The sequence below is a fragment of the Oryx dammah genome, unplaced genomic scaffold (assembly GCF_014754425.2).
Source record: "Oryx dammah isolate SB20612 unplaced genomic scaffold, SCBI_Odam_1.1 HiC_scaffold_28, whole genome shotgun sequence".
NCBI lineage: Eukaryota > Metazoa > Chordata > Mammalia > Artiodactyla > Bovidae > Oryx > Oryx dammah.
Window position 1 is genome coordinate 43,783,756 of NW_024070212.1, and position 9,859 is coordinate 43,793,614.

General features: G+C 34.5%; 1 pseudogene; it reads right to left on the reverse strand.

The window, feature by feature from the left end:
- Positions 1-7,554: 7,554 nt before the first annotated feature.
- Positions 7,555-8,243, reverse strand: LOC120856821 (annotated as a pseudogene).
- Between the last annotated feature and the right edge of the window lie 1,616 nt (positions 8,244-9,859).

The following is a 9,859-nucleotide window of genomic DNA, read 5'->3' on the forward strand; positions in this document are numbered from 1 at the left end:
ATGAGAACTTTTTAAATGTAGAAACAGGTTTTATTGTAATGCTGATAGCATAGACATGGGCAAAATTAGTAACTGAAAGCTGATTTGACATTTATTAAGTCATCTGCCTTAATGCAAGGATATTTAAACCATACCACGATTCATTTTACAACTTCTGACAAACACACTGAGATGAAGCAGCTTGTATAGTCAAAAGAGTAGGATGCCTGTCCAAATAAATTGGTAAATAATCTATCATGGATGTACTCTTCATGAGGAATGTATTCAGGTCTATCAGCATTTATTAAGCATCTACTATTACCTGGCATTCTTCTAAATGTTGAAGTTACATTGTCCTTAAATCAATCATTTCTTATGGAACATCTCACAGTTCAGGATCTTAAGGTCCCTGTGGGGATTCAAAAGAAAGTAAAGTAATATCTTACTTTCAAGAAGTTAAAAGATTGTGATTGAAATAATGAATATATCGTTGTGCAAAGGTGAATGTTGCACTAAGTCGTTACCATTGTATCTATTCACCAGAAGACACTTACCCATCACAGATATTAATATAATAATAATCATCATCCTTTCTAAAAGGATTTTATTCCCTTAGCTTATAGACTACTTTTTAGAACCAAAGAGACCAAGGAAGCACCTGATAAGAAAAAAATTAAGTACACATTTTTTAACCTCAAAGCAATAGTTACTTTATTACCATTTCTAAGTTATGATAATACCATTTATAACTACATAATTATATTGTCCTAGGAAAAATTGTTAGTGTATCTATGGTTATCAGAAAATTTATTTTAGTAACTATTAAAATAATATTGAATACAAGCAATTCCCAAATCCATTAATAATCCTAAGCTTCACAGTCAATAAATGTCTTTTGAAACTGTGATGATAGGCTTTCTCAAAGAAAGTGCTAAAAGTACTCTGCTGCGTTCAGATCAGTGGTTCTCAAAATGTGGTCTCTTGGTAGGTAATTTCAGCATCACTTGGGAACTTGTTAGAAGCACAGATTCCCAGATGGCATCACAGGCCCACTAAATCCAAAAATCTGGAGGTGAGGGCGTGCTAGTCTCTGTTTCAACAAGCATGATTCTGATGCCTGCTAGAGCTTGAGAACTACTGCTTCCTATTCCTTAAAAATAATTCACAATTGAAGTCAGGTTCTATGCAACACTGACTCAAATAATTTAGGCTGTGTTGTAGATTTATAGTAATGCTTTAATATTCATTACTGATTATAGCAGATATTTAAATTCAAAATGCAGACTTCACCCCACTGGAAAATTCTGTAACATTTGGGAAATATTTTAGGTTCCCAAATATTCCACTTTATTTGGAGATCCATTTATATAGAGCATACATAGTACTCTTATTAGTACTGTATAATTCTCTTAATAGTACTCTTATTGCTAATAGATTTATAATTATGATAATACGTATTGAATTGAGTTTCCCCAAAATTGAAACCTTTCTTTTGATCTAAGTTATTAGCATTGTAGTAATTCCAGTAGCTGCCTAAATTTTCCGCTGGTATTAAATTGTGTCCCAGTCCAGAAGCAAGGAGAATCAGCTTCATTTTGTAAAAGACATAAAGCACTAAATAAGAACTTTAAATGCTGTTTGTGTGTGTGATTGTCCCGTGGATCATTGCTAACATTTTTTCATTCACCAATGACACAAAGAATTTTCATGTAAGTGAATTGCCTGATCAAATTCTTTGAGCATTCACAAAACGTTCCAGTAAGTAATAAAATAGTACAAAATAAATTTCCTAAGTATATTTATTATAACTGCATTTGTTTACAAATTTACTTAGAATATAGATTATTATATAATAGTAAAAAGAATGTTACTGATTAAGCAATTAGATTGTATCAGTTCTCATTATGCCAATTGGAGACTTTCATAAAACTACAATATGTTTTTAGCTTGTCAGACCACAGCTTTCTATTCAAGCTTTCATGGAAATACTAGAAATGTAAAGGCTAAAATAATTCTGCTCTAAAGTGCAAGGAATATTTTCTGTTTATACTTTAAATACAAATTAAAAGGACAACGATTAAACTGTATCACTCTGGATTGTAAGACCTGGAATAGTTCTCTGATACACAAAAGTCGGCTTTTGCATTTAACACAAAAATTAATTTCAAACCACCTTTGGATTAATATTAACTGATTGGCAATAAAACTTGAATTTGTCTCAGTTTAACATCTTCCTTCTATTAATAAGACAGTGTACTGGCTTATGACAAAGTATAAACTTAGTCATATACATTATAGGATACCAGAATATGTGATGAACTGATGATAATATTTCTTAGTAAAAATACAACTATTACTAATATATAAAGAGAGAAGGTGATAGTTCAAATATCAAAAAAAAATCACCTAGTGGAGAATATGTATAACATCGTATTTTACTTTATAATTTTAATGCAGTAATGTGTTCTGTAGTATCCTATTTTCTCAAAATAATTTCTACAGTTGTTCCATTACTTAATAAAATAATATAACTTTCTGTCTCTAAAAGTACATTCTGACTATAAGCAAAAGACTATAAATTCATTTCAGAACATGATCTTATTTCTTTTTCACAGTAGAGATGAGCAACCCTGTCCAGACTTACACACTGGAGTTAAGATAATCTTAGTGGTGGAACAATTTATGCACACCCAGTTTAAATAGAATGATTGACGAGATATGTTAGAAATCCAAGTTATTCTTATGGAGGAAAAAAATCCATTATTTTGACAGTTAACATTTTAAGATAAAGCACTTCAGACTAACTAGAAAGGAAAATGAAATCATTTTAGTGAGTCTGAAGTTTGATGGATTTAGTTATTAAATTAAATAGGCACTAATTTAAAGGTTAGTACTTTAGTCCTCAAAGAAGTTTTACTGTAAAAGGATGCAGAATAAGTACCAAGTAGCCTACATGTAGGCAGAAATGATACTGACAATACAGAAATGTCAAAAACAGTTTATTTTTCTCTTGTATTTTTATTAAATATCTCAGCTTATTGTTGGTTCTAGTTCTTAAGTTATGGGGTATATTCATAGGTGTTCAATTATTACATTGTTGATGTTTCACTCATTCATTTTTTAGGTAGCAAATCTAAACATTTTAAAGGAAAAATCAGTTTGAAAATTTTGTTAAAATTATAAAGCCCATTACAATCTTTTTCAAATGAGTGTACAGATTTATTTTTTAGCCTACATCTCATATGATTTATTGTGGGCCTATGCTGCTGGTAATCTTACCACTGTGGATTTATTCTTAGTATAAATTAATACATTGATAGCTGGAAACTAGCGGTTTAACATCTCTATTCTAAAATGCTTGAGTCCTTCTGCAAAACTGACTTAGTCATATCTCTTGACCATTTCATTGCAAACTGCTCTCTGATGCTACTTAGAAAGTTTTTCAATATGCTTACAAAAGTAAGTCTCTGGAGAAAAATTTAAACAATTATCTACCTGAAAATATGTTTAGTTTTTGAACTCTAATTTTTAAATATGGAGAAGGCAGTGGCACCCCACTCCAGTACTCTTGCCTGGAAAATCCCATGGACGGAGAAGCCAAATAACGTATGTTTTAAAGTTTGTAGTAAATAAAAATTTACATTTATAAAAAACTAAATATTTAATATGTTACCATTCAAAAGTGAATGATGAATTCCATTAAGAACTGATACTAGGATTTTTATTTATAACAGGAAACTATTGCAATTAAAATTATGTGGTAACTATACACTTATAAAGTAATTATTAAGACTGTCTTAAAGCTAATTTTAATTTTTAGACACTGGTTTCTAGAATAAGAGTTCACAGTCTTTCTGACATGAATTATGTTTTTTCTCCTAAAATACTCAAATATTTATGTAACAAAAATTTTCCTTTAAAGAAGATAATGTGATGTTTTTAGCCATACAGGAAAAGATACTAAGGAAATAAAAATGAAAGTACACTTTGGACATGTATTAAGACCAGGTATTAAAAGTAACATATTAAAATAGGAACTATTAGGTATAATATGTGTATTAAATTGAGTTATTTCTATTACCCATGCTTTCTGTTCTTTCTTTTTGATATATATTGATTTTAATGCCATGACTGGATCACTCACAAGAAGCCAACCAGATCACAATTTTAGCTTTTCCCTCAAATTACTTGAAGATAGAGTCCAAGAATGACTTACTGCAACATGGTCTATTTTCTTGGATCAAAATGAATTGTTGTGGATTATAAATCATACTCGATGATGTTTTTGTAATGATTCATGAAACTACAAGGCTGACATTTTAGTGCAAAGATTGCCACAGAATGCTAATAAAGGAGGAAAACTAATTGCAAAGTACTTCTAGATGATGATAAAGCAAAGTATTCAAATAATTTAAATTCCTTTCTCTCACTATATATAATGCTTCTTAAAAATCTATAAATACAAGCCAAAATATTTTGGTGACTAAATTAATAAGAATTATTGCTAATCAAAGCTAGGCCATTATAAAAGCCCATCACGTGATAAAATTGCTTTTACATCTCTTTGAAAAACAAAACCACTTACCAAATGTCCAGTCTTTAAAATGATTCAGTATCTTAGTCTAATGTAGGAACAATTGTAATATATAAAGTTATCATTTATATCCTCTTAAAATTGTGCTTTATTTTTCTTAAAAAATCTTTATATCAAATATAAAATTATGTTCTGATTTATTAATTTTATCCTAATTAATCTTGGTTTCTTAGTCTTTAGAAAGGAGTCCTATGTATCTCACAGATATGTTGTATCCATTAGTTAAATTTATGTAGATACATTTAAAAATGTAAAATAATATTTTAATAATCCTCACTTGTTGGTCATATTCATTTATTTGAAAAAACTAGGCTATTGTGTTGAGGAAGACACTACTTATTTTCAATCAAGAGATAAAAATCAAATTTGACTTAAAAGATTCTGAAATGATTTCCCAAAATGATATTTGGAGAATGGTGATTACTGTTTTCATCTTCCTCTCTTTAACTTTACATGTTGTTTATCAGCAGAAAGGACACTTACGGTAAAAATACATTTACAAAAATTTGTTTTAAAAGAATTAGCTTCATGCAATTTCTCTCCACTTTTTAGTAGGATGGATATTTATATGGGTTTGGTGTTTTACATTCAGGAAAGGCATTTCCTTTATTTTATTTTCATTTTGCAATATACATTATTTCCTTCCTGTAGTAGATCCATATGGCTACAGAAATTATTTGGAAAAACATGTTAAATTCTAATGTTTTAAGTTCCTTTAGTAGTATATTTTTAATAACTATGAATAATTAAATGTTATACATACATATCTATATATTTGATTTACATTAATTTTTGAAGATTACTGTGTTTCCAATTTGTCTTTACTGTATTATTTTATTTTCCCCTAAAATATCTAATTTTAACCAGAAAAGTGATTTGTCATTGTGAATTTCTTGGTATAGCAAATTTAAAATTTAAACTACAAATAGAGGTAGATGGAAGTACATCTACTTTGTGTTTAATGTGGTCTTAATTTCTGTGAATTTCATGCTCTCTTATCCCCTTCATCTCTTTCTGCAAGTGACCACTTTGTCACATGCTTTAACTGAAGGAGAACGAAAAACAATAAAAGGCCCACCATCAGCATAAAGTGAGGCATTTTGAGCTGTGTGGTGCAAAGTGAAAGTATAATATTCACTGCAAAGAAGACTTAGAGTTCTATTATCCTGTCATTTATACTTAAAGGCACTTCGATTTCTAGAGTACGTTAAACAAAGGAAGTTTGGAATGGATGTCTCTTTTAAAATTTTGTAGAATTGGAATCCTGAGGCTTGAAGACCACTGAATACTTTCAGCCATGCTCCAAACAACATGGACAAGATGTTCCAGACAAGATGTAACAAGCTATAAGTGTCAAAATATGTGAGGAAAAGCAGGGAGCTGATTTTGTGATTTCGCTTATATCACAGCCCGTGAGGGAATGGGTTACTACGCTGCAACTTACTCCCCAGTTCTGGAGAACTGTACAGTTCTGCTTCTGGCCTTGAAACTGGGATTTCCTGCTGAAGTGAAAACTAGGTTTATGTTGTCCTGAAGGGTCAGGAACAAACTAGGTTGTAATTATGGAAGCAGTATCTCTGGGCTCAGTCCTAAATCCTCTGATAATCTTGGGCATTGATTTGATTGATAAGAGGTAACTCACAGGGTGGAGCATCTCCCCTCAAGCCTCAGTCCTGATGGATTCTGGGTACATGTACAGGATGAAAGACTCTATATTTGAATTAATGATAGAATAGTTTTCACTGTTTAGAGCTGAAAGAGACTTAAATGGTCATTTTGTACAATCACTCGTTTTAAAGATGAGAAAATGAGCTTTAGAGAAATTACAACTTCCCATTTTAATACTGTTTTCTCCAAGAAAAGTCCTGCCAATAGTAACAACTCCAAAGTCATGGATCAAGTCTAATCAACACATATGTGGTTTAACCTGGGCTCTGACCCCTGGTGGCTCAGATGGTAAAGAGTCTGCCTGCAATGCTGGAGACTTACGTCTGATCTCTGGGTTGGGAATATCCCCTGGAGAAGGGAAATGGCTACCCACTCCAGTATTTTTACCTGGAGAATTCCGTGGACAGGGAAGCCTGGCATGCTACAGTCTGTGAGGTCAAACCTGCCTCTCTCTCTCTCTCTCTCTCTCTCTCTCTCTCTATATATATATATATATATATATATAGTATCAGGAATTTAATCAGAAACCTGAAATGGAACCAATTGACTCACAGTGAAATAAATACAAAGTAAAGCAATGATTTTGGCTTGAGCTGTCTGGTTCAGTGGTCTGACAGAATGTCACAAACAAGCTGCTGCTGCTGCTAAGTCGCTTCAGTCATGTCCGACTCTGTGCGACCCCATAGACGGCAGCCCACCAGGCTCCTCCATCCTTGGGATTCTCTAGCTAAGACACTGCAAACAATGGTTTTCTGGCTGTGACCACTGGCTGTTACTCCTAACATAGCAGAATCGTCTTGGGGGAATGGAAGAAGTGAGCACCACTTCTTACCACGTTTTCCCTCATACTGCCTGTCTCCCTCTGCCCATGAGCTGGATGTAGCCGAGACCATCCGCCAATCAGACCAGGGTGGGTAGGCCAACAGGGAAGGACCAATCGCTATGTTCAACTACAGCCGGATTCACCCCCACAGCAGTTCCTGTGGCTCTAGCCTGGACTCCCATACGGGAATCTGGCAGTGGCAGCTGGAGAGGGTAATAGGACCTTCTGCTGAATGAAGCTGGGTGAATGAATGGGTGAGCTGCAGGGATCACTTGCAAAGGAACCAAGAGCGATAAGGAAACAACTCAATTCAGGCATGTACTTCTAATACCTGACTCCCAAACTTGCCTGTGGCGTGAGGGATGCCATCTCCCATGGGAGAGAAGAGTGCGGGAGGCCTTAATCTTAATACTGAGCCTTTCTAGGAGCCGGGGCTTCAAAGCACAGGCTGCTGGTTCCTTCTCTCCACCACGCTTTCTACTCTCCACTCTCACTCCTTGTGCCTCTTGTGCTTCTTTTTCTTCTTCTTTGCTGCCTTGCTGTCCTTCGACATGTGCCTTGCCCTCTCGCCTGCATCGTTCTCAGAGTCTGAGCTGTTAGGATCAGATGACTTCCTGTCTCTATGTTTCTTTTACTTCTTTCCTTTTCTAAAAGAATTTCTTGGGGGGTCAGGCTTTTCAAACTCTGCTGATTTTGCCTCTTCCTTCTCCTCTTCCTCACTGGGTATCAAAGAGTACTTGGTCCCACCTGGTTGCATGAAACAATCCTTTGCAAAGTGGCCTTTACAGCCACACTTCTTGCAGATCACTCGAGGGTGATCTGTCCAGGGTAATCCTGGAGGGACAGCCTCTGCCTCTCTTCTTGCTCAGTGATAACCGTGTTGGGATCAAGGTCCTTCCCAGTCCCTTGGTTGACAACCTTCAGGGAGAGGGATACTTTAATCCTATCATTTTCCATCTTTTGGCCAATAAGCTTCACCCACACTTTGGCTCCAACATCTGCTATCTCAGAGGGCTTATCCACATGACCGGTAAGTCTAGTTTGATGGACTAGACCTTGCTTCCGACAGCCTGGGATTTTGATAAAGACTCCATAGTCTGTGAGCATAGCAGCCTCTCCTTGGAAAATAGTGTAGAGAGCAGGCAAGTTCTCCACGGTCTTGGGTCTTCCTGAATTCATCCTTAATGTTCTATGGTTCCTCCATTTATCTCCTGCTAAAGCTAATCGAAGTGTTTGAGTGTCAGCTTCTGGTTTCACCTCACAGCATTGTGCAAAACGCCAAAACCCAATCAAACCTGCCAATATTTCTATGATCATCTCTATTATTGTTACAAAAAACCGCTTCCTCACATAGTTTATCCTAATTGTTCCATTCTTTACTAAATCACTGAGTACTTTTCTGAAACTTATTTAGTTTATAAGCTATTTCTATGCCTTTATTTGAAGTGAAAATACTGTTTCAAACATATCATGACAAATGAACATGGGATTCTTTTCTCTTTATGAAACATAGAGACTAGAAAGACAATTGATGTTTGGTTATTACTCTCAATATTTACATTAACATTAAAATAACTGATTTTCACATTAGCACATCTTCTCATTGGCATTCCCATGATGGAACATCCCCTCCTTTTCTGTGTAAATCTGATTAAGGGGCTGTTCCTGCTGTCAAAACTTCCATTCCATTTCAACAACAATCCTATTTACACAAGGACCTCAAGGTTGAACATTGAAAGTACCTAACCATTACTGAATATTGAATCATTTCTCTCCACATAAAATTGCAAATATGGTCTGAGAGCCAATTTCCCAATTACCTTGGTTGAGTAGGACTAATTACTTCTAAACTGGGTGCAGCTACGGTCTGCCAAAGCAATGCTGGATTCTTCCAGTATCAGGAGAGCTCTGCCCACCCAGTGATTGTCTCATACTGAATGCTCTAAGATTACTCATGCTTATAGTAATGCTTCACTTTTAAAATAATGCTAATTGCAAACAATCATAATAGTACAATTTATTTGAATGCCTACCACATGGCAGGCATTGTATAAAGTACCTATTATCTCGTTTCATTTACTTCTGAAAATGTGGCAGGTATTATTATTGACACTTTATAAACAGGAAAGTTGAGTTTCATAGGTATTGTCACATACCCAAAGCCACAGAGCTAATAAGTTCAAGAGCCTAAGGCTATTTTATATTGATGCTTCACTACCATTTCCCTGTTTTCTTAAAACAACCAGTGAAGATAAATGATGCCTGAGAAGAGCATCAATTTGGAAATTAGTAGAACTGAGCTCTGTTCCTGCTTCAGCCACTAGCTGAAAGGTGACCTTAAACCAGCACTTTCTCATTTCCTTCATTTGTAGATTTAAGTGATAGAACTAGCTTTAGTCTTCTGTGATTTTCAGTAATCTCAGGGAAATTTTATTTTTGTCTGTTTGTTTTGAGGAAGAAAATTGGATAAAAAAATCATTCACAATAGTAATGCCATTGAACAATATTTCTCTGGTAATTCCAGTTTCTCATCTGACTTCATGGCTTCAATCACAAAACAGTCCTTTTCATATAAAAAGTCCATGTTCTGACCAGATCAGTGAAGCACAGAGGAAGACATGGAATTGACTTATCATGGGTTAGACTCTTACAAAGTTTGAATTTAGCTTCATGCACTTATTATGCAGCATATATAAAAAATTGAATGGAGGATATGAAGCAAGGTGGGCATTTAACACAAGCATAAAGGATATTTACAGTATGTGTGATGAAGCATAAAAATACATTTATCTCCC